We start from the raw sequence: 25013 nt of genomic DNA, 5'->3' as shown, positions 1-25013 counted from the left end.
AACTCTTAAAGAGATTTCATCTCTCGACAGGACAATGTTCACCCCTACCAGCTCTGAGGAGAGGTGCAATAGGATTGCTGATTTTTTTTCCTACAAAAAATATCCAGTATTTACAACTCCTTCCCTGAAGAAGCACGTAATGGTCATAATGGACAATTTAGGAAACCTACTGAGCCAGGGTTCACCCCCCTTGTGTGAATTCTGCGCCCCCTCTAAGACAGAGCTCAAGGAAGTGGCTCTAAAAATTAAATCTGGTTCCACTGCCGATCCTGCTGCTCCTAGCAGAATAAGGGAGGGCATAGAACTGATTCTCCCCTACATACAACAACTTTTTGATGCATCTTTTAAATGTGGGAAGGTCCCTAAGTCATGGAAGCACACCATTGGCATACCTTTAAAGAAAAAGCCCTCAGCCAGCCCTGAGCTGTTGGACAATCTCCGGCCCATCTCTCTACTTCCCTACATCTCCAAAATCACAGAGAAGGTTGTAAATAAGCAATTAGTGGCTCACATTGACAGGCACAAGCTATTTCACCCTACTCAATCAGGTTGTTTTAGAGCAACTTTCTCAACTGAGACAGCACTGCTCTTCGCAACAGAGTTCATACGGAGACAAGTAGACGCCGGTTAGACGGTCGCCCTAAACTCTGCCTTTGATACCTCCAACAAACTTCTCCTTCAGCGTCTAAAGGTCTGTGTACTAGATGGGGTAGCACTTAAGTGGATGCTGTCCTTTCTAGAGGACCAGAGTTTCCAGGTGGCACAATACCCTGCCACTACTCCAAGGGGTTCCACAAGGTTCTATATTGAGCCCCACCCTCTTTAACCTGTACATCGGCCAGTTGGCAGATATTATGGACAAATATTAGATCTCTATGGTGGCATATGCTGACGACACCCAGCTTGTGGTAACCCTCGCTCAAGACCCAGGTGATACAGCAACAGAGTTCTCTTGTCTCAATGATCTGGCCTCATGGATGTCAAACAACTGCCTAAAATTGAATGGGAGTAAGACGGAGGTCATGATCATTGGGGAATCTCCCACTATCTGGGGATCAACCTGGTGGCCCTAGAGGCTGGGGCCGGTCCCCTTGCCTAAATCAGAGGTAAAGAATCTTGGAGTGTGGCTCGATCCAAAACTATCCTTCGAAACCCACTCTAGAAAGGTAGCAGGGAAATGCTTTGACACACTCAAAATGCTAAGGAAAACCTTAGACATCCTCCCTGTGTTAGCAAGAAAAACTATAGTACATGCCCTGGTGACCTCCCAATTGGACTATGGGAACGTTCTGTACCTGGGTGCAACACCTTCAACGAATCCAGAAAGCAGCGGCTCGCCTAGTCCTTAATCTACCGAGGCGTGCCTCAATGACAAAAGCCCTTGACTCCCTGCACTGGCTACCAGTGGAAAAAAGATTTCCTTTTAAGGCCATGTTTTTCTGCCACCGACGTCTACAAGGGAAAGGCCCCAGCTATCTGTGTGATCTTCTATTCTCTTACAATCCTAGCCGGCACTTAAGATCAACAGGAGTTCACCTGCTCAAAATACCGAAGATAAAAAGGGCTCTTTTGGCTACCTGGCAGCAAAAACACTGGAACACACTCCCACCTCTGCTAAGAGCAGAGAAATCGGAATCCACCTTTCGAAAAAGTCTGAAAACCGTGCTCTAGAAGACTTAGTCAGCTCTTTCCCTTTGCTCCAGCATTAAACTGCTTCCTAGCGCAGGGACACACCAGAAGCTGTAACCAGGCGCTCTATAAATGCTGTATTATTATTATTAGGCAAGGGTTTATGGGACCACTGCCTGCTCTTAAAAAATGCTCTTACAAACAATTAAAAAGGCCATCCGATTTGCGAATGGGTTACCACCAATTTGAAGTAGGTGGTAAAATGCGAATGTTTTGCGACTGCATTTCGGTCGCAAAACATTCCTATTTACAGATGTGATTCGGTATTAGGAAGGGATGCCCTAAACACACCCCTTCCTAATAGTGAATCGCAAAATAGGGATTGGTACATTGGGGAAGCCTTTTATCTGGTCACAAACGGCCCGATTCTGCGAATCGGGCCGTTTGCAACCTTAAAAAAGGTACATACATGTGGCCAATAATCCTTAGTACCTTCAGATTTTGGTTATTTTAAGTGAATAGATGCTGTTTGGGCATGTTTTGCATAATGTACACAGTTCTTAGTAGATACTTTTTAATACTCTGTGGTGTATTTTTCATGAGAGTTTCACCCTCTGTAAACACTGTTTACAGTACCCACATTTCTACTCATATTCACTGCATTTCTTAATGTAGTTTCAGTGACAGTCAGGGGTTTTATATAGGTAAAGATCGTCTGTAGAAGGCCATTAGTTATGTGATAGGGTTTGAGTGTCTGGATGAACTTGGTTTTCCCTGAACAGTTGTATACAGATTGAACACTGTGCACAGGAAAGGTTATGCTTTCATCTGTGGTTCATAGTAAACATGTTCTCTGCTATCCATGAAGTGTATGTTGTAGAGTCAATGTTGCACATAACATAAGCTTGCTTTACCTGTGGGAGTTGTATGTATGATACTAGTATTAAGGCATCTTTTTATTCTGTGCTATTTTGCATTTACTTTCAGAGATCTAATGCTATGCCAGTTTATAGACCAATGTGTACCAAACTAGCTTGATTGATGTCATCAGTGATGTCATAAATGATGTCATAGAACATGGCATGAGTGATGTAATATGTCAGGTCATAAGCAGTGCATGGCTTATAACTATAACAAGTGAACTTCTGTGGTTTGTATAGGTCAAAACGTTAACGTTGTCTGTGACCTATTCTCCTCACTAAAATGTTACTTTAACCTTTGGTTTTTTTAGTGAAGTTCTAGGTTTTTTAAAAGTAATATTTTATCACCATACATGGAGGGTTGGCCACAGGACCTTATGTCTTTTAAAGGGAGAGGGGTCCATGTGCCCCCCCCCCCCCTCCATGAGCCTTTTTATACGCTGGGGACCCCATCCCCGGGTATTTATTATTTGTTTTAAGTGTGGGGGGAATCAAGTAGTCGCTTTTCCAGAGCCTTCTTAGGCCCTAGGAACCCCATCCTCCAGTGCCTTTATATTTACGAAAGGGGAGGGGCTAATTTTAGCACTAGAAAATACGGTTCCTGAATTCCTCACACTCCTAGTGTGTGATTTATATTACTGTGTTCAGTCTTTTACTGAAAACGAACATTATTGATGCCTGAATGTTTTGAAAGATTCAAAGGCAAATCCTGTCAAGCACTAGTTGCTTTGGGGAAAGCTGGCTCATCTTAAAGGCAGTTTGCCATGGGCTCATTTGATACTCACGTTGCGTCATAAGTGTGTTAGAATACACGTTGCAGAAAGTTCATTGGCTGATGAAGCAGCCAACCACAGTTAAGACTGCAACAGTAGCTGTGATTACTCATTCTCCTACGAGGGTAGATGAAGCTATCTTGGCTGCCATCAGGGCTTCAAGCAACGCCACCCTTTACCTAAAAAATATCAAGCAAAATATTCCTACCACTAAAGTGCACAAAATATTCCTTTTGCTACCATTGGTGGGGCGGGTGATCGTGTAATTCCCAAGACCACAGGCTAGAATTTAACATAGCTGCCCATGAGGGTGTTGCATCTACAGAAACGCTATTGATGGCATGGACTGTGCAAACATAAAAAGCAGTATGTCTTTAGTTGTGACATTTGACAAAAATCTCCACTGTTGCACGCCCACCTCAGAAACCCTCTTAGTTTCAAACAAACTGCTTCAATGCATGTACCTAGATCAGTACAGTCCTCTAAATTCTTATGATGCGCTTAAATTTTTTCTACTTGCTGTAGATTCTTGTTCCAGAATCCTATGGGTGTGGCAAAACGACCAGCTTATCCTCACATTGTTATTAAAGATTTGCAGGTCTTGGATTTATGTCCCAGATCTTGACTGTCCTGAAGCAATAGCAGAAGATAAACCTTTTGATGTAAATGAACTTTTCTCTGTCTTACAGGAATTACAACACTTCTGGGACAAGCGGTCTAATGACCTTTGTAAAAAGCCTCCCACTGATGGCGTTAAAGAGCAACCAGCACCTTCTGGCTGATTTCTGAAAGTCAGGGATTTGTCTTGAGAAAAAATTGTAGTAAAGAAGGAATTTGGCTCATCATACCGTGCACCAGTGGCAGTCCTCGGCATTCAAGGTACAAGAACTGTGATTTTGCCTCTGCTTGCTGGTTCTAAGGACAAGCAACTTGTCTCCATTTATCAAGTTAAATTGCGTCATGTAGCTAGTTCTACAGAGTAGGCCACAAGGACTCCTTGGTAGTTCCCTGACCCCTAACACTTCCCTTCAGGAACTTCCTCTACAAGTTGTAAGCAACACCAATGTAGTTTCCCCCCAACTGGGGAGGGCGGAGAAATTACCACTAATACATGCCATACATCGGATGTTAGTATAAATCTTGCTTCTGCTACATCTAACAACAGAGTTGTTTATGATGAACCTCCTTTAGTGGTGTAGTTCTCTTCTGCCAAATACAGCTCCTGTTTTTTCAATAAACTGCTGGTTATTTTGCAGATGATGATGACTTTTCTTGTGACTCTTCACTACATGGTGTACGTAATTTTCTTCTTTGGCTGAAATGCACTTATCGGATCCCTCCATGGCTTTTTATTTGGATTGTCATCTTATTACTTTATCTGTTTCTATGGATTAGATTTGTGACTGTTATCTTCTTGCTGATAAATTGACATTATCTCCCAGAATTCTCTCTTGCAGAACTGGTAGTCGAGGTGTCTTCACACAAAGTGCAAAGAGACCTGTCCCTTGTGAACATTTCTGCTTTTCAAGTACTTGATGGAATTGTTTGGAACAAGATCCTACGTCATATTTTTGGTACTAAAGAGACACTGCATATACCTTACATTTTTAAGGTCGCAATGGGTGATTTGATTTCCCCTGGACATATTTCTGGTGATTGTGATGTAAAAACAGTAATCTCTATATGGTGGTGAGCCTCAGCAAGGCCTACCAGTGCAAGGGGTTCTCCCTTCTCTGCACAGAGTCCTCAGACCAATAGGAAGAAGTTGGCACAGAACCTGGAATAGAAAATAGACGATTTATTATACCTCATGAGGTGGAACTACATTCACACACCACCCTTCGGTAATGTATGAAGTAGCACACTGAATGGAAGGAGCTTGGTCCTTGTATAACCACACAGGGGCTCAAAAGAAGGCGGTACAAGTACAAAATGCTGGTTTTAGGTACATATATGGTCATACAGAAAATGCACAGTCAACAAGTGAGAGGAGCTAACAGTTGCTAATTCTGGTGAACACACCCTGACAGTTATAGACTAACAGCAGCTGCATGGACAGCTGCATGCTCAACTGAGCATGTGCGAAGCAGAAGAGGCTAAATATACCTTGTCACTAGGCAGATTTCAAGAGCAGTTAACAGAAAGGTAGGACAGAGCACATGGCGAGCACATGGTAGCACATGGCAAACAAAATGGCTGACAGAAATACAAAATGGATTCCACAAAGTGGACAAGATAGTCTCTAAATACAGGATGGCTTCTGCTAATGCTAACCTAATCGCTGCCAAATTACAACATCTATGCTCTCAGAACGACTTGAATATTGTACCGTATTTGAAAGTGAAGATCTGTATCTTAACTCAGCTAATTATGACGAAATTGTTGGTTACCATCACTATGCACATAATTTTTTACACAGAGCTGGTGTGCCACACACTGTTTTCAATTACACACAGTAGGAACATTGCCCGACTCCCCCAGTGGGTAGCGCCAAAGCATACATGGACAAGTTTACATATCTTTATGGCCATTATCCTTTATATCCAGTCCCCCTTTTTTAAGCTTACCCCTTCACATGCAAAGAAAAATACTCTCACCCAAACAAAATTAATTTTTGGGATTTATATATTTTTCAACTGCCACTAATGACTATTGGAAAGACCCAATTAATTCAAAAGCAGTTTGGGGAATTAAACATTGGGAAGTGCAGGGCAAAGACACTTTGTTTGGAGACTACTTGATTCCTAAACAAATGATTTTCTTAAACAAGACAGTGCAGCAGACCACTTGCTTGGGTCTAGCAGGCCTAAAAAAAATCCACTCGCCCACTTGCAATTGCGAGTGAGATTTTAACAGGTCGAGCTATTTTCAGCAGTTTTCTTGACACATTTGCTGTCTGTTCAGGGACAGAGGTCAAATGTCAGTTTGTCTTTTTACTAATTGTTGCTTATCGGTGCCTGGAAAATGGTGTTTAATGTTCTCTTATTATAGTTAGTCCTTTTTGTCTAGTGAGTTATCTGACAATAATTGTGAAAAAAAGGCTGTAAAAGTCAGTTTTTTTTAACAACATTTATACAGCTTGTAAACGAATAGTTCAAGTATTGAAAAATACATCAGGAATTATGAAAGAACTTTTTTTTGTAATTCAGAAGCGTGATGCAAATAAAGATTTACATAGGATCAAAATAAAATGTAACACTTTACTTGTTGATGTGTAAATAACAAATATTTGCAGAAAGTCGATTTCCAGACATTGTCCACTATATAGTTTTAAAACCATATCAATAGGAAATTCAGTGGCCATTTCGATGTAAAATCTGAAGATTGCAAAATAGTGTGCTGCTACTTTATGCTTTAGTTATACATTTATTAAAAGTGATAGTTTTTATATTTGAGAAACATTATTGTTCCTGCACTGATGACAAAGCAGTTAATGAGGCTGAGGCAAGTCAGCGGTCATGTGTATCCCAAATGTGAATAGATTTGTATTATGTATGGAACAAAAGTTTAGTCTATTAAATCAAACAAAAGAGTTTCCTATACAGCAGACATGCAGAACTCACGTATATGAAGGTGCTCTCATATGTAATAAAGAAGAAATTGGCATCTCAGTGAATTAAAATACTTGCCCAGGATCACAAATTTGAAACCAGTATATGGGTCACAAGCATTATAATTAGGTCGAGTAGATTATTTAAGTCACTAGCCCTGCAGGTCTAGTAATATTTTTAGGATTTTTCAGGGCCTGTCTAGCCAAAAAAAGCATATTAATTTGCCCGGCATTTCCTCAAGTGTCCACTTTGATAATTGGCAACACTTATTAAATTACACGGAAGAATAGCTCAATGGTATGGTGCAGAATGGTACATAGAATTCAACACTTTCAGGTCTTGACGGGTGGTTATTGTGGCCAGAGGGCACAAATGGTTGCTATGCACATTTTCTAAACCCTTCACAGAGATTCAAAGCTAGCACACCAGACCCTTGTTAAACTTAGTCCCAACACTCAGGGGTTGTTACTACCTATTCTGTTGGAAAGTTATGGCAGCAATTGCAGGAGCCTTCCACTTTATCTGCAGTAAAAGATCATCTTTGTCTCCTTTCAGAGGACATGGATTTGCAGTTTTCTTGTTAGGTCCTAGGTCTCCACGTTCTAAAAGATTTATTTATGCTACCTATAATGACTTTATCATAGATAGAAACTTCTGTACATTTAAGGCAAATTGATCAAGATAATTTGGAAAAAGTACTTGCTGTTGTTGATAATGGCTTGAATACGTTGTCAACTCATATTTACAATTTGAATAACACCATATTGTCTGCAATTGACATTATGTAAAGTGACATGTCTTCTCTTTACCATGGGCAGAATCAGTGTAGGCCAATTATGCAGTTAAGCTGGACTTTACAGGTCTTGAAATCTCGCAGAGTGCCCTGGAATTTTCTGAACACCACAGAATTGTTCCTGCTCTTTAATTTAACACGTAGGCAACCATAATGGCAAAGAAAGAAGCTACATATACAATGTTAAACATTGAGAAGTTAGAAGAGTTGCCACTCACTGTAGCTGAAACACTGCCAGTAGTATGGTTAATAGATAGGAATCTCATTACCAATTTCAATGTTTCATTTCACATCTTGCAAGAAACATTTTCCAGTAGGTAGATATAAGTCTTTACAGTTTTGCTCACGAATTGTGGTCCTTACCCTTCGATTACAGCTGTATTAGTGGGAAATGGGAGGCGAATCTTCACTCAGGCACTCACTCTTTTGTAAAGAGGCAACACTGCACGGAGCATGCAATGCTTTGAGGGGCAACTTTGCATGTTACTTGAAGGGAGTTCCAGCTTCTTTAATTCCTCCAGTCATTAGATTACTTTTGAATGGAATTTATTTGATGTTGAACGATCACAGTTGCTGTGGGTGTCTTTTCTCAGATATTACATACAATTCCCTCCAATGCACATGGTTATGGGAGTTAGCTTGTGGCCTTGCTTTCCAGTGCAGAAGGATAACTTTGACAAACTGAGCAGACTCAAAGCCTTATTTTTTCAGAAGGATGTGGCACTAAAATATGCGCGTGAAACATTTGAACTTCAAGTAGCGAGGTCATCTGCCTAAATTCTATCGCTACTAGGAACAAACCTCTCTAAGCATTTTGGTTAACTTGTGCGATGCATATTTAATGGGTCTGGTTTTGTCAGCACGTTTCAGACCATTTTTGGAGGGATTCCGCCCTTCATACATTCTATGTTTTCTAGCGTTTTTGGAGGCATACCATTTGTGTTATTCCTCATTTGTGGTATTTTGGTCCTATTTTTTTGCTCTGCACTGGATGTGTGATTTTGCAGCCAACGGATGAGCCTACCGCACGACAAACAAGTATTTCGTAAGCGAATGGTACAGGTCTTTAGAGTGTTGGTGCTTCAGGAACTCAACAATGACTGGTTCCTAACTTTTTGACCAGTGGGGTTTACCTGCATGCAGCCTGTGTTTCCTGTCTGTGGTGGCCTTTCTAGTGTGCACTCAACATCAGTCTTGCAGTGCAATTGGTACACTGTTTAGACATGGATCTGCTGATGCGTCCAATGAGGACCCATTTTGAGGCTTTCCCATGAGTCTGCCTCTGTTTCAGGATGCCTTCTATGACCCATACTTTTCCAGGGAAATGGATGTTGTGGCTCCTGGGGTCATAGATCCTGGCTCTTCTAATGTGGGTGCGCTGCAGGATGACATGCCTTTGACATTGGCAGAGTGTGCTGACCACGCTTGTTCTTTGGAACAAATTAACGAGGCCATTGCGGAAATATCATCTGCTAAAATCATCTTAGATTCCTTTGACATTGTAAACATTGATAACAACTTGGGAGCCTCCTTAGATTTCTAATTCGGCCCTTGTTTTTTAACTGTACCTTTTTTTATATCGTATATTTGAATTGCCATGTTTTCAACTGGCTTATGTTTGCTTGGTTTGTGAAGTGATTACTTTTAGTATAGGTTAGTCTTTTCACTACCAAGGGGAGGGTATTGTGGGCCCTTGTAGCCCCACTTTGCTTCTCCATTTTTTTTTTACATTTTACACATTTTAGCAGAGTTCGTTTTAGCTATATTATTTTTACATGTTTTATTTTCTGCAAATACGCTGTACATGCTGCTTGTTTTCAGGTAGCCTTTCCTTTGACAATGTCTGTACACCGTTCAAGGCTAAAGAACAGAACATGATATCTTAGTGTTAGCATTGTCTGCTCGGACACAGCTTCTAACATCTAGACACATCATTGCATCAGAGCTGCACCTCGAGAACAGTTGTTTTATTATATAAACAGTACACTGTCACTTTATGGGTCAGAGGGGCACGCCAGCCACTATGGTCCTGGAACGATGGCTGCACTCGGCATGCAGCTGATCTTCCATCCTGAACCTGCAAAGAGGGATTGCCAATCCTACTCCCTAATAAGTCATCCAGGTATGGCTAACCAAAGGGATCAGGCAGAGGGTATACCCTCCGTGCTCTCAGAGTAGACATCGTGTTAGGTAGGAACATATACATATAGAAATCGAACTGCCATGATTGGACTTCATTTTCTTCACCATGTTCATAATGCTGGTTACTTTGCTTTGTTTTATCTGCCTAATAATTGCAGCTCGTTCTCTTTATGCAAGATTACGATTGTTTTAATAAATGTATTTAAAATTTCCTTATCTTTTCTAAAGTTTGCCAAGGGCATGCATGAGTAAACAATGAAACGGGTAAAATCTTTTCCACGATTCCCTAGGGGTTCAGAGTGTTATGTTAGAGGTTGCCAAAATCACCTGCTGCTCGAGAAAGATTAGAGGTTCAGGTGAGGCACTGTGAGCTAGCTAGGAATTGGGCCAATAGACTCGATGGTGTAGATGAACTCTATCCCGGAATTCTGATACACAGCCCTACCACTACTTTTCAGTCTTCGACAGTCAGAATCACATAATAATTCTGCAGTCAGAAACTATTAGGTCTATATTGGCACTAGGAAACTAGGCCCCAGAATAATGTGAAGTGATCCTCTTGCTCATAACTTCTTCTAAATAACCATATTCCTAACATTGTAACTCTAGAAGTCCTGGAATAAAATCACATAGAAATTTTGCACCAATGTAAACATAATTTGCTGGAGCCTAAACATACCAAAACCAAGGCACATTGCCAAATAATAGGTTTTCTTTGTATTTATTCTGTGGATATAATTGTCTTTAATATTAAACGATTATCCATTGACCATTCCAAAATTGTGACTTCCAGTAACTTCTGGGAAACATTTTTGCATCTGGGAAACCTTTTGGCATAAAATAACTTTTACGCCATCACCAAACATACAATACCTTCCTAGCCACATATATATATCTATACTACTATTATAAAGGAAGAACTTTGAACCTTTGAGGTGGGTAAACTCGGGAACCACAGCGCCAATCCACACACCCGATACATCGTTGTAATCGTCAGGGTGTGCCGATGGACAGCGGCTATATAAACTTAATAAATATACGTTATTTAAAAAATGTACCGAAAAAAAAGTAGTCCCTTGGAAGAAGCGCCGGCCGCGACGTGCGTGCCCGACGTGAGGAGTGCGGGGAGGAGTGGCGTCCTGGAGTGCGAGGAGGACCGGCGGACATGGCGCGGGGAGGAGCGGTGAGGAGCGGGGGACAGGCGGTGAGGAGCAGCGGACAGGCGGGAAGAAGCAGTGAGCGGCGGATGAGGTAGGTTATTTATTTATTTATTTAGGAGCGGTGAGCGGCGGAAAAATGAAGCAAAAATGAAAATCGTGAGCAAGAGGCAACAAACGGAGCATGAGCCAAACTGTGCATTACTGGAGGAAAAAGTTACGTGTGCAGGTTACAAAAGCGTACATCGTGACCAAGAGGAAGCAAACGGAGCATCACAAAAGTGAGCCAAACGGTGCATTACAGGAGGAAAAAGTTACGTGTGCAGGTTACAAAAGCGTAGAAAGTAAACATAGAGGTATAGGAGGAAAAAGTGACGTGTGCAGGTAGCAAGAGGAAGCAAACGGAGCATTAAAAAAGTGAGCCAAACGGTGCATTACAGGAGGAAAAAGTTACGTGTGCAGGTTACAAAAGCGTACAAAGTAAACATAGAGGTATAATACTGCAATATATGGAAGAAGGCTCAGTACATGGTAGACACTGAAGAAGGACACCGTCTGAAACGCGTTTGTCTATCGCACTGTTGTTACTGGCGAAATAAAATCCTGCTTTCTACTCGGAGTGCTTATATCTTTTTTCAAGAAGGAAAACTGATTGCCGAGCTTTCACATTTAACGCGGCTACCAGCGCGTCATAGCACCCGCCGACGAGTGCCCCGAGATCTCTGGTGGGACCGAGCTTCAATAAATATATATATATATATATATATATATATATATATATATATATTCACAGAAAAAACCATAGGTTATAGACCATATATAGTTAGGAATTAGCATTTACAAAACCTTGAAAATTCACTGAAAAAACCATAGGTTATAGACCATATATAGTTAGGAATTAGCATTTAGAAAACCTTATTTTACTCACACAAAACCATTGAAATTCCATATATAGTTAGTTGCACTAACTATATATCGCGCACCCGCAATCCACTGCTGATGATGTCACATATTACATCATTCATGACATGGTCAGTGACATCACTGATGACATCACTGATGACATCTCAAATGACATCACTGATGACATCACTGATGACATCTCATTTGACATCATTCTTGTGCTAATACGATAAACCTCTTCAGACTCTAATATAACCTTAGATACACTCAGTGTATACAGACACTCACACACTGTCACTCATCCATGGAGTTACTCACACACCTAGTCAGTCATGCAAAGAAACAATCTCACCTCCATTTCCTCAACTATACAGTTATACACACCTTACTTATTCAAACATATACTAACACATATTTACTCTCTTATACAATCCCTGATACAAGTTCACAATGATCCATACAGCCACTCACACATTCAGTGGCTCTCATGCACAGTTATTTATATATGCCAACTCTCACATGTACTGTGTTTTACATATGTACTTACTATGACATGTAGCATTGAGATATCCATTCACTCATCAATACACTCATGCACACAGTCAACCGCCCATGTAGCTTTTTCCACATGCACTCTTGAACTCATACACCTAGTGAATCAACTGCTCACACATCTATGCACAGAGTCACACACCTCCCAGCCACCCCCACACAAACTCAATCTCCCATAGAAATACTTGGGCAACCAATTAATAACACATATAGCCTCTCGTATAGCTAATGATCAACACATGCAGCAGTTTACATCACAACAGACATAATGATGCACAAATTAAGACAGTTTAGTCACTAACCCATGCATTCAGTGAGACACATTTAATCACTCACTCATACAGTCAGTCACGCACCTACTAAATCCTTCATCCAGACACTTATACATCCACTCATTCTTCAATATCTAAGACATATTTTAACTTTACAGAAACATACAGTCACTGGATGTTGTCATCAGTGATGTCATTTGAGATGTCATCAGTGATGTCATCAGTGATGTCACTGACCATGTCATGAATGATGTAATATGTGACATCATCAGCAGTGGATTGCGGGTGCGCGATATATAGTTAGTGCAACTAACTATATATGGAATTTCAATGGTTTTGTGTGAGTAAAATAAGGTTTTCTAAATGCTAATTCCTAACTATATATGGTCTATAACCTATGGTTTTTTCAGTGAATTTTCAAGGTTTTGTAAATGCTAATTCCTAACTATATATGGTCTATAACCTATGGTTTTTTCTGTGAATTTCATTGGTTTTTTAACAGCTAATATCTGTAGCTGTAAAATGTATTCTTCTTTAAATCCAAAAATATATTTTATATGTTTATGAATAATTTTTTTTTTAAATATTTTTTTTTCTTCGTTCGCGAATCGGGAAGCTTCCCGTTAGCTGACCTTGATGCCGCGAAATAGACCGCGAGCCGGTAAACGTTTCTTTACCGCAAGTGCCGCGTTAGAAAACAACATCGTGACGCCTCCCGTCCGCATGACGTTTCACGTTGTCGCGTGATACGTCATATGACGTGCTACGTTAGCGAACTGGTACGCGAAGCGAGTCGCAAAGCGCAGGTTTCTGGAAGCAAACCGGGAGGCCCTGCAAAGCGCTTAACGTAAACACAGCAAGTCATGTGACTTGGTAATAACACTTTTCATTGGTTCATTTCACTTTTGGTTTCCTAATGATGTAAGACTAGGTCATATAATCTAAAATGAACACTTTTGATTGGTTGAGAACTCTTGTTTTTCCCAAATGATGAAAATCCCTCCTTCTTTCCTCACTCTGACTTTCATCATTGTGAGAGAAAGACCCTTTGTGATCACTGAGCAATGGCTTCTTTAGTAGCTTCAGCTGGTGCTTCCCCACCACCTCCACCACATCCAAGGAAGAGTGGACCACCTGCTCAAGTTGTAATTCAACAAGAAGAAGAAGAAGAGGAACAGGAGGACGAGCACGAAGAGAGGCAGTTTTTGCCTGAGCAGCCCAAGACGTCTCACCGGAAAGAAAACTTCATTTGGCAATTTTTTAAAATTCCCAAAGGTCAGAAAAAAGTAAATGCAAGATACGTAACTTGCCTTATATGTCAAGATAGACTGTCCAGAGGGACCGACAAAAAATACAGTTTCGGAAACTACACAATGCATCGCCATATGACTAGGTGGCATCCTAACAACTACAGTGCTGCACAGTTTCGGAACGACCTAGATAATCTCCCTATTATGGCCAGAAGATCTGTTGTACCGGAAGTAACGGGACCAGAGGGCAGGGAGATGGTGCCAAATATACAAATGAGATTTGGTGATGTAAAACACACCTGCGCATTTTGCGATGGATTCATTTCCTACGGAGAAAAAAGCATCACTCTGATCAACAGAGCTATTGACTATCATATGCAAGTTTGTCCGAAACGCCCAAAATAATAAATACTTCTTTTTTTTGTTTTGTTGCTCCTGTTGAGCCCTTTACAATGAATCGTTTTCATTGCCCCCTCCAAGAAAAACCCAAAAAAATATAAAACTGTTCCGAAAAATTCAAAAACAGTAAAAAAATGTTCAGAAAAATAAAAAAAAAAGTTCTTTTCAGAACTACCTCCCCGTTATTAAAAAATTGGTACAATATTTGGAACTGTTCCAACCTCTATTTCTCTTAGTTCGCTTCCTAGTTCGCTCGCTGGTACGCGAACTGGAAGCGAACCAAAAACAGTAAGTATAAGGGAAGGAAACACACACTTATGTTAAAAGAAAGACAGCTATAGGGGAGTAAACTAGAGATACCATTACCCATAATCCACTGCTGATGATGTCACATATTACATCATTCATGACATGCTCAGTGACATCATCAGCAGAGGATTGCGGGTTTTTTGGCAACATGCCTTATCCACGGTTTAATAACGCTGCCTTTTGCTTTATATAAGTTTTCAAATTGTATGAAATATATACCAATAGGTCGTTATGAACCTTTAGGTAGTGCTTTTCTTCATGAGGTCTGGTCGCTTCCATACACATACAGATGTTTCAAAGATGATCAAGAAGTTTATCTGAATGGAGAGGAATGCACTGAGACGCCAGATCATTCACTAATGTGTAGGCACATACAGTTACACGATTCATGCAACAAACACCGACCAAATATGGCTTGCGTGTTGCAAGGCACGCCAGTTCCTGCTATCATCCCCACGTTCAAGTTGTTGGAAAATGGTAGTTATTTGATGCTCAATAATGAAGATTGTTCTGAGTTAATTAAAAGTATTCCTTTTATCGTAACAGTAAGTGAACGGGTTATTTGCTGCAGAAATGTTCTATTTCCTCCCACACATGAACATAGGGAGTTTTCAATCTGGCCACAAATACCAACCTTGGGACACGTTTCAACGGCATGGCAAGAATAAGAGCTCTTTTGTCTCAGAGAGAGGTGGCCTTGAGTTCGGCCCGTGAAACTTTCGTACTTCACATAGCGAACACCCGTACACAGGTTTGCCTTTCAATTTCAGCAACATGTTTCCGACTATCTTTAACGCATCCTCCACAAAATCCCTGGCACACTTTTTTAAAGTTGTTACCAGTGGTCTCGTGACTTCATTTGAGAAAATCTTTGGAGTCATCCCTGCTTCTTTTCATTGTATTTTCTGCACTCTGGTTCGTGGATTGGCATTTTTACTTGCATTACCAGCGGACGCTCTTGTGCTTTTTTACATTTTTAAATATGGATGTCCCTCCTATGCAACCTCCGACCCTGCAGCTGCTGACACTGTTCCGCAATCGCATGCTAGAATATTATGGCACAATGCCGTTGGCGATATTAAGCACGGCATATGGATTATCTTTTCGGTTCTCCTACTTCACCTGTGTCCAGCCTGTATTTCACTGCCTGACCTGTGATTTCGATTGGGCCATTGATTTGTGTCTCTGCGGACCGGTTTCTCCTGACGTCGACTTTAATCAGCTGATGACTCCTATCATTACTCACGAGTTGGTTTGTCCTGGCGAAAGGATTATGGCTGTGGCATTGATGCATGGACTACTTGGTCCCTGGAATTTACTGGCGGCAGCACAGTCTTTCTTGGAAGAGAGCTTTCTTGAAAACCCACCGAGCTGTCCTCTGATGGTGATAGAGGATCCGGTGCTGGGAGAGCACGTATGTTCTTTTCCGCTTTTAAATTGGATGGCTGAACTGTTTTCGGATGAAGACGGTGACTTCCTATTGGAGGCTGTTGCAGCTTATTTTGCATACACAGTTATGTCATAGACCTTTTTCATGTTTGATATGCTGAGTACTAGCATTTCATTGACAATTCATTGACTTATTTGTCAAGTTTTTATTATTTACCTTGCCTATTGGCTTAAGACTCGATAAAGTACTTGGCTGTTTTATTTTTCTTTAGCATTGAATTTTCCTAGTTTTTAATGCTTTACCTTGCGGACCGTCCACATATAAACTTGCAATCTGCTCTCATGAGATGGCACTTCTATTATCTTATTCAGTTCGTTTCCGGATCATGAGGAGGTGTCATCTAGGTCCTGGATATCTTTACACCGTGTTAAGTTAGCATGGGCTCATTACCGGTTTAAACGCCATTTTTCCTTTTTTGCAACTTCTGCACACGACACTTAGTTGTTGCTTTAGCTTTCCACCTAGTAGTTCATCGTGGTTTACATGAGAATAATATGTTATTGGTCTACTATCTGCTTTACTTGTTAAACTATATCTGTACAGCGAGTGCTAAAGTTTCAAGAACAACACGATACAGAATTGTTATGAGGTCTGATCTCCACGACTTCATACTCATAACATAAGTGCAACTTCTGCCAATTCTGGGCATGAGGCGGGTTTTATATTGCTTTGCCGAACACACATACACAACAGTTGATGCGGTTCACATGAAGAGAGAGCTGGTGTATGCTGATGTGATTCCTTCAAATCTAAGACACTAAAGTATGGGCACGCCCTAAACCAACACAAAGAGACCTTCTTAGCAAATAATATAATATGTGTATTAGGGAGGGTGAGATATAAGCAGCCGCGGGCCGTGGAGGGAGTTACGATGGGGCAGGGAGGCGGGGAGGGGGAGAAGCAGGGTGGAGCCCTCTCTACCTTGCCCCTCCCCCTCCCCGCCTCCCTGCCCCACCGTAACTCCCTCCACGGCCCGCGGCTGCTTATAAGTGTTGCTAACTCTTATTCATTTACAGCATGTTAACATACTGTCACCATTCGCTTTTTATGTACTAGTAACTATGCTGGTAATTTTGCTACTGATAATATGTGTACTTGTATTCTCCACCCTGCTTCTCCCCCTCCCCGCCTCCCTGCCTCACCGTAACTCCCTCCACGGCCCGCGGCTGCTTATAAGTGTTGCTAACTCTTATTCATTTACAGCATGTTAACATACTATCACCATTCACTTTTTATGTACTAGTAACTATGCTGGTAATTTTGCTACTGATAATATGTGTACTTTTATTATCTAAGGTACTACGCCTGAGAAGACGGCATTAGTAAATAAACATTTCAAATACACATCTGTTCTTCTTAACTCCATGTTCTGGTTTCTAAGAAATCTATAACGACCGACTGTTCATGAGTTCCACGTATCCTGAGGTACTATAAGTTCATATTCTGGATTGTCTAAACATTGAGAGTTTGTTATATCCAATGTGACACTGTACCTAGCTTGCTAAATAGTTTTTGATTACTAACGTGAGTTTTGGGACACCCTAATTCGCCGAGGTTCCAATCCTCTGTCCACAGTTCTGTGTGAGAACAGAAACCCTGCGACAGGGGCACCCCCGACCCTTGCTGGAGCTTCATCACACTTGCGATACAACTCCAGCAATGCATTCGCCGAGGTTCCAATCCTCTGTCCACAGTTCTGTGTGAGAACAGAAACCCTGCGACAGGGGCACCCCCGACCCTTGCTGGAGCTTCATCACACTTGCGATACAACTCCAGCAATGCGCCACCTTTACGGCACAGATACATCACGCATCTGTGCTGTTTTTGCCCCATGATGCGCCGCATTGTAAATGCAGCACACCATAGGTGACGGAACAGCGGCACAGAATGACTAACACATCCCTGGTGATGCGCCAGTCATCATAAATGTATCCCTATGCTTCTTATCTTGTTAGAGATGAACCGCCATATGTATCATCAAAGTTATTTGCATTTCCTAAATAGCGAACTTTAAGGAATAAATAGCGATTCTTTACCATTCCTAGTTTGCGATGAGCTATTTGCTAATTAGCCGAATGTAGCCCAATGAAGCCCAATGTAGCCCAATGTAGCCCAAAGATGGCCGCCAGACACACAAAAAAACAAATGTAGCCCAAATATCAGCCAGATGTAGCCCAACTATAGCCCAGTGACAGAATGACCAATCAGCTTCGCAAACCTCCGTTACGCGAAGCGGAGCGCTGTTACAGATATATATCTTTTTTTGAACGTTAATTTCTCAAAATCCACTGGAGCACATATATTGAGACCTAGCAAAGGCACATCGGGCTACCAGTCCCTAATATTTTGCCAAGTTTCGTGCAAATCCATTCAGCCGTTCAATTATTATTTTTATTATTTTTTTTTGCCCCGCGGGGCCCTTTTAAAACCTCCACATCAAACCTAGGGGGTCAGCGAGGATCTACTATGCCCCCTTATAGTTATTTCCCCCTTTGTTTTGACCTCCTCTTGTCTCTCGATCCTACCGAGAGACAAGATGGCGGCCGCTACGGACTGTTTGGAATGTTGACAGACGCCGGAGAACCAATCAGCTTCGCTTCACAAAGCTCCGTTGCGCGAAAAGTCCGCGAACCAGAGCGCTGCCTGGTCCGCGCTTACAGATATATATCTTTTTTTAAACGTTAATTTCTCAAAATCCACTGGAGCACATATATTGAGACCTACAAAAGGCACATCGGGCTACCAGTCCCTACAATTTTGCCAAGTTTCGTGCAAATCCATTCAGCCGTTCGGGCTAAAAGTGAGGCCAACCGCCCTATGGAAAACTCAATGTTAAAAACACGTTTTGGGACCCCCCTTTTTTCTCGGCCCCCACTGGACGAACCCCCCCCAAATTTTCAAGGGCTGCTCAGAAACAAAATGTGCCATTTTCCTGAAAATTTCAGCCAATTCCGTCCACAAACGCCAAAGTTATTAGACATAGAATTTTCAAAAAACCCATAGAGAAAAAATCCTAACTATATATACCTACTGGCGACCGCCAGTAGGTAATATATATATATATATTCCAAGGATAATCCGGCACGGCGCAGGCTTTCTCCAGGCTGCAAGTACGGACACGAACCCAAGTTCAGTGCAAAAAAGTGATTTATTTAGCTTTGGTTTTCCCAGTCATCACAACGCATTTCGCGCTTCACAGAGCGCTTGATATATATATATATATCTATATATATATATATATATATATAGATATATATATATATATCCACAAACCCTCCAGACGAACTGTAGGAAGAGGCCACACAGGGAAATGCCGGAAAAGCCTTTAATATATATATAAAAACTCTTCAGCACATGAATGATATGTTTTTCGACAAACAGAAAAGGGGAACTGACTTCCTAGATTAAGTGACTCTTTCTCCGACATCTTAAAATGGCTGCTGCCAATATCCATATTAGTCAGCCTTGATATAGTAAACACAAAGGACGGACTAAGTACTCCCCAGTGCTCTTCAAAATAGCACCGATCAAGAACGCCACATCACACAGGACTGGCCAAACAGAATGATGCAGGGGATTTTAACTGACGGTTAAGCGCTTTTAAGATGAACCCCAGGTTATTGCCTCTCCAAAATCACTATAACAGCTTGAGTGTAGTCCTATACGATTGTCAAAATAATATTGGTACTAGTCTAATCATATTTCATGTCTATATACAGATGGTAAAAGAAGTGAATAACTAAGACAGAAATAGCTGAAAGCCTACACCACAATGGTCATATATCTGGTCAACCAGTACTGTTTTTACGTGAATATGATTGAGGGAAATATTGTTTTACATTTGTACCACAGATCTTGCCTAACTGGAGGACTTAACCACATGCTTCCATGAGGTAAAGCAATTACAGCTATATCAATAATTGCACAAACTCTAACAAACTTTGGCCGATTTCAGCCCTGGGGATCCCATCCCCAGGGCCCTATTCAGTAAAAGAAGGGTTCCCAGATGCCCATCCATAAAGAACAATTGATGGACAGAATGCAGAACAATGTCATACATTAACCCCAGTACAGAGATCCGGGCCTAAAGCCATAGTGTTTTTTACTCACCATGCCATTCCAGTTTGGACAAGGAGATGATGGACGGAGTGCTGAAACTTTTCAAACACTCACCCCCAGTCACAGATCTGGGTTGAATCCATCATGATTCTTTAGCTCACTTTGCCACCCCAGTTCAGACACAGCCATATGCAAATCAGTCTTGGACTGGAAGCAAGCATCCTAGGACCGGTTTCGGGCTTTCAGCTCTCATCAGCCAGGATAGCTTGACTCTAGTGGCTTGGAGAGCACGGGACCCACGTCTGGGCATACCCACTCAGGGTGACAAATGCAAAAAGAACAATTGATGGACAGAATGCAGAACAATTTCGTACATTCACCCCAGTACAGAGATCTGGGCCTATATCAGTCGTTTATTTGCTCACCATGCCATTCCAGTTTGGACCCAGCCATATGCAAATCAGTCTTGACCCCGCGCCCAATGGGAGCTGTCCAGCCCGTACTGCCTGGCCAGGTCCTCCCTGGACTGGAAACAAGCATCCTAGGACCAGCTTCGGTTGTTTGCATTGTCCAGCATTCCGTCCATCAATTGTTTCTTTTGCATATGTCGCCCTAAGTGGGAAGGGTATACCCAGACATGGGTCCCGTGCTCACTACACCACTGGATTCAAGCTAGCCTGGCTTATGAAAGGTAATGCCCTGAAACCGGTCCCAGGATGCTTGTTTCCAGTCCAGGGAGGACCTTGCTTGGCAGTTCAGGCTGGACTGTTCACACAAGAAACAGGGTCAAGACTGATTTGCATTTGGCTGGGTCCAAACTGGGGGTGGTGTGGTGAGCAAAAGAATGATGGATTTAACCCATATCCTTGTGACTGGAGGTTAATATTTGCATTGTCCAGCATTCCGTCCATCAATTGTTTCTTTTGCTGATGCCCATCCAGGGAACCCACCATTCTCTTGTTGGGAGCCGTGAGGGGAGCCTGAAGGCCCCCACAGCTCCAGCCAACTCCCCACATACAGCGGGAGCATACTTTGCTCCAGCCCGCAGAAAGCTCCTAATGCTGCTCCCTATGGCCAGGAGTAATATTGTGATCTGTTTTCCTGCCCTCGTTACTGCGGGCAGGGAAACAGATCAATAGTCTGCTCCCAGACTGTTCTTCTTTCCCTGTGGATAATATCGCTGGATGTGAAGCCCTTGGTTTTACTCTTCACTTGTCGGCTTCACAGACCTGTACAGGGATCCTTGTTTACAGACCACCAGGGCCTATCGGCTCTTTTTTTGAGGACCTGCAGTCAGCTCTGTCAGTACCTTGCATGCGCTCTGCGCATTGCCTGCTGCTGGGCGATTTAAATCTGCATATGGACTTAATAACTGATGCCGAAGCGTCTAAACTGCGGGATATCACCGCGATGCTGGGGCTTGTCCCTTTCATTGATAGTCCCACCCATGTTAAAGGTCATACGCTTGACTTAATATTCTCTACGGTGCCTATTAAGGTGTCCCTCCCGCTTCCTGTTCTCTGGTCCGATCACTTTTTAATAAATTTTATTCTAGTATCTGAGTGCAAGACTAGCCAAAGAACACACAAGGATGGGTCTCGACAATCAAGAGCCTTTCACTTAGTGACAGCAGACATGCTCGCTGATGCACTCTGTCAACATCCTTGTATAATGACAGGGAATCTAGAAGTCGACCTGACATCGGTCCAGAACTGGCTTCAAGCAAGATTTGAGGAGCTTGCCCCTCGGAAGCCAGTTAGAATAGCTCCCTGCCAGGACTCTGCTCCTTGGTTTACCTCCACTCTACGGAAAACGCGCCAAGACTGTAAAAAGGCGGAAAGACTCTGGCGGCGCAAGTACGATCCTGTGGAGAAAATCAAGTACAGGGATGTCATAAAACTATACCATAAACAGATTGCTGAAGCCAAAAAGATTTATTTTGAGCATAGAATAGATCAAGCTGAGAATCTGACCCGGGAACTGTTTAGAATTGTGAAGGAATTTGTGGACCCTGCTGCAGGCACCTGTACACACTCCCACACGGAAGAGTGGATCAGGCAGCTTGCTGATTTCTTTTTCACTAAGATTACAAAGATTCAAGACTCATTTCCCGGGGTGGAGCCGTTGATGGATGCTGTGGCCTTAGGATGTGTTCAGAAGCTCCTACCATCTACAGAAGCAGAGTCCGGGCCCACTTTGTCGGCTTTTCCCGAGCTGTCTTGTGAAACCTCGCTTGAGCTGCTATCCCGGCTGAAATCGGGCTCTCCTTTGGATGCTTGTCCGGCAAAATGTCTGGGCAAGGTGGCTTCAGCTGTAAACAGCTTGCTGAACCCCTTGCTTAACTTGTCTCTGAGCTCCGGGGTGGTCCCTCGAGAGTGGAATCACGCTCTTATCCTGCCGCTGATTAAAAAACCTCTGTTAGACCCCTTGCAGCTGGCCAACTATAGACCAATCTCCCTCCTCCCTGCTCTGGCGAAGGTAGCGGAGAAACATGTTCAGCATACTCTTACCACCTTCATTGAGAACAACAAACTGCTGCATGACTCCCAATCTGGTTTCCGTGCCAATTATAGCACGGAGACAGCTCTTGTGGAGGTGACCGACGCCATCAGGGAGACGCTCGATCAGGGGGGAAAGGCTATGTTGGTCCTGCTGGACCTGTCGGCGGCGTTCGACACCGTCCCACACGCAGGTCTCCTTTTAAGACTCAGGGAGATAGGACTGCGGGGGACGGTGTTGGATTGGTTTCAATCCTTTTTAGCCGACCGTCGACAAGTGATCTGGGCTCCACCGTTCTCCGCAGAAATGCCTTCGCTGGAGGTGGGGGTGCCTCAAGGATCTATCTTGAGCCCCACCATTTTTAACATCTATATGGCCCCTCTGGCGGAGGTTGCGGAGGCTTTTGGAGCCCAGGTCATTTCATACACTGACGACACCCAGCTCCTGTTTACTTGCAGGAAGGGAGAGGTTTTTGACGGCGGCAGAATTAAAGACTGTCTGAGTGCAGTCTTTGAGTAGTTTCAGCAGCAGAGCCTGAAATGCAACTCGGATAAGTCCGAGGTGCTTTTTTTTGGTTGTGCCCCTGACCCTGGCTGGAAGTCGTGGTGGCCCCCGGACATGTTTCCACCTGAGAAATCATCTTCCCAGGTAAAAAATCTTGGAGTTGTTTGACGACGATCTTTCTTTTCGGCCACACATCACGGGATTAGCTGGGAAATGTTTCAGCATCCTCAAGATGCTCAGGAAATTCCTCCCATTACTCTCCCTGCAATACCGCAAGAACATTGTTCAAGCGCTTGTGGGATCTCGTTTGGACTATGCAAATGCACTTTTTGCAGGACTGCCTAAATACCTGGTGTCTAGATTGCAAATTGTCCAAAACTCGGCGGCCAGAGCAATCTTTGGCCTACCGAGGAGAGTCAGTGCCTCTTTGCTGCGGGTCAGGTTGCATTGGTTACCAATGCTCAGCAGAATAAGGTTTAAAATCCTCACGTTGGCGTTTAAGGCCCTCCACTCTACTGGCCCCGATTACCTCAGGAAGCGTATTGCTTTCTGTGTTCCACGGAGGAAGTTAAGATCAGCTGACTTGGCTAAAGTGGAGGTGCCTGCGGTCAAACGTGTGCGGATGGGAGGTCGGTCTTTTCAGTATATGGCAGCTCGGTTTTGGAACGAGCTCTCTTTCCCCCTACGCAAGGCTAATAACCTTCTGGCCTTTAGGAGGGAGTTGAAGACCGTCCTCTTTTCCGTATAATCAGTGCGTCTATAGTGTATTTGCCTCTGGGTTTTCCGGTTTTTCAGGCCTCTTTTGCTAAAGCGCCGGGACACCCTTTGGGGTAGCCGTGCGCTCAAAAAGTGTGGCTATAACATATGGTTATCTATATGGGTATAGATATATCCAAGTAACTTGAATGTACTCTTGAGGTGGCACACTATAAGGCTGTGTTATGCTCTTGCTGGTGCCTGGAGTTGTCTACAGTGTACTGTCCTTGCAGGGAGGTGTGGGAGTACAGATTGAACCACAGGTATTGGTATGGTAGTAAATTTAATAGCGTGGCGCAGTGTTTTGCCCATATTAGTCACTTTTGTTATGTGTAAGGTGCACTGTGAGTTGTCCTGTCAGAGAGAAGCACCTGAAGAGAGTAATGTAATCTCTGCTGTTAGATACCCAGATCTCATGCCTTGTTCGGTACAAGAAGTAAACAAAAATTTACACTGGGTGACCTCCACTTGGTCGAGATGCATTCAAGACTACAAAGTCTACAAACCTGCAGAACCTACCTGCAGGACTCAAGTTGTCAGGAGCTTCTACTTTCCAGAAGCTAAGATGCACCTCCGGTTTCCATCTCTCTCACCACCCGATCGGCATTGGCTATCGTTCAGTGAGGCCCGATGACATGGAAAATTGTGCGCACAGACTTTGACTTAACAGGGGAAGATAGGAGTCACATTAGGATGCTGCCCTTTTGCAGTGGGGAGTTCACTCTAAGGGTGATGGTAGAATCTATCTGGAACCTCGAAAAACATATAGGGATGTACTCTAAGGTGAAGGAGTGGAGAAGGGAAGAAAGGATGAAAACCCCTGCTGTCAATCTAAGCATACTTAAGAGTTTACTCAAAGTCCCTCACAGCTGAGGAGTTTAATCTAAGGGCAAAGATGAACTATAGATTCTCAAGTGCATACATGAATTCACTCTTTGGGAGATGATACTTTTCAGGGTCACTGAGATCTAAAGCAACAGGGGGACAGTATAAACACTTACTGGTCTTCAGGGCACATACAGTATTTTTTAAGAGAAAATAGTCGCATTGTGATTTGTGAGATCATTTTAGAGGAAAATAATAAACCTATTCATG

General features: G+C 42.7%; 1 protein-coding gene across 12 annotated transcripts in view; it reads left to right on the top strand.

Moving 5' to 3' along the window:
• The window catches only part of LRRC27 (leucine rich repeat containing 27), an 801922-nt gene that overhangs the window by 249599 nt on the left and 527310 nt on the right, over nt 1-25013 (top strand). For 9 of the 12 annotated variants that reach the window (XM_078643467.1, XM_078643476.1, XM_078643475.1 and 6 more), the window contains exon 2: nt 4012-4201. The exons of the other annotated variants lie outside the window; for them this stretch is intronic. The gene's annotated coding sequence lies outside the window, so the exon portion shown is untranslated. The remainder of the gene's footprint in view (nt 1-4011; nt 4202-25013) is intronic. 12 annotated transcript variants of the gene reach the window in all.

This window comes from Lissotriton helveticus, chromosome 5_1 (assembly GCF_964261635.1).
Source record: "Lissotriton helveticus chromosome 5_1, aLisHel1.1, whole genome shotgun sequence".
NCBI lineage: Eukaryota > Metazoa > Chordata > Amphibia > Caudata > Salamandridae > Lissotriton > Lissotriton helveticus.
The sequence above is the reverse complement of the archived record's forward strand: the minus strand, read 5'-3'. Positions and strand labels throughout refer to the sequence as shown.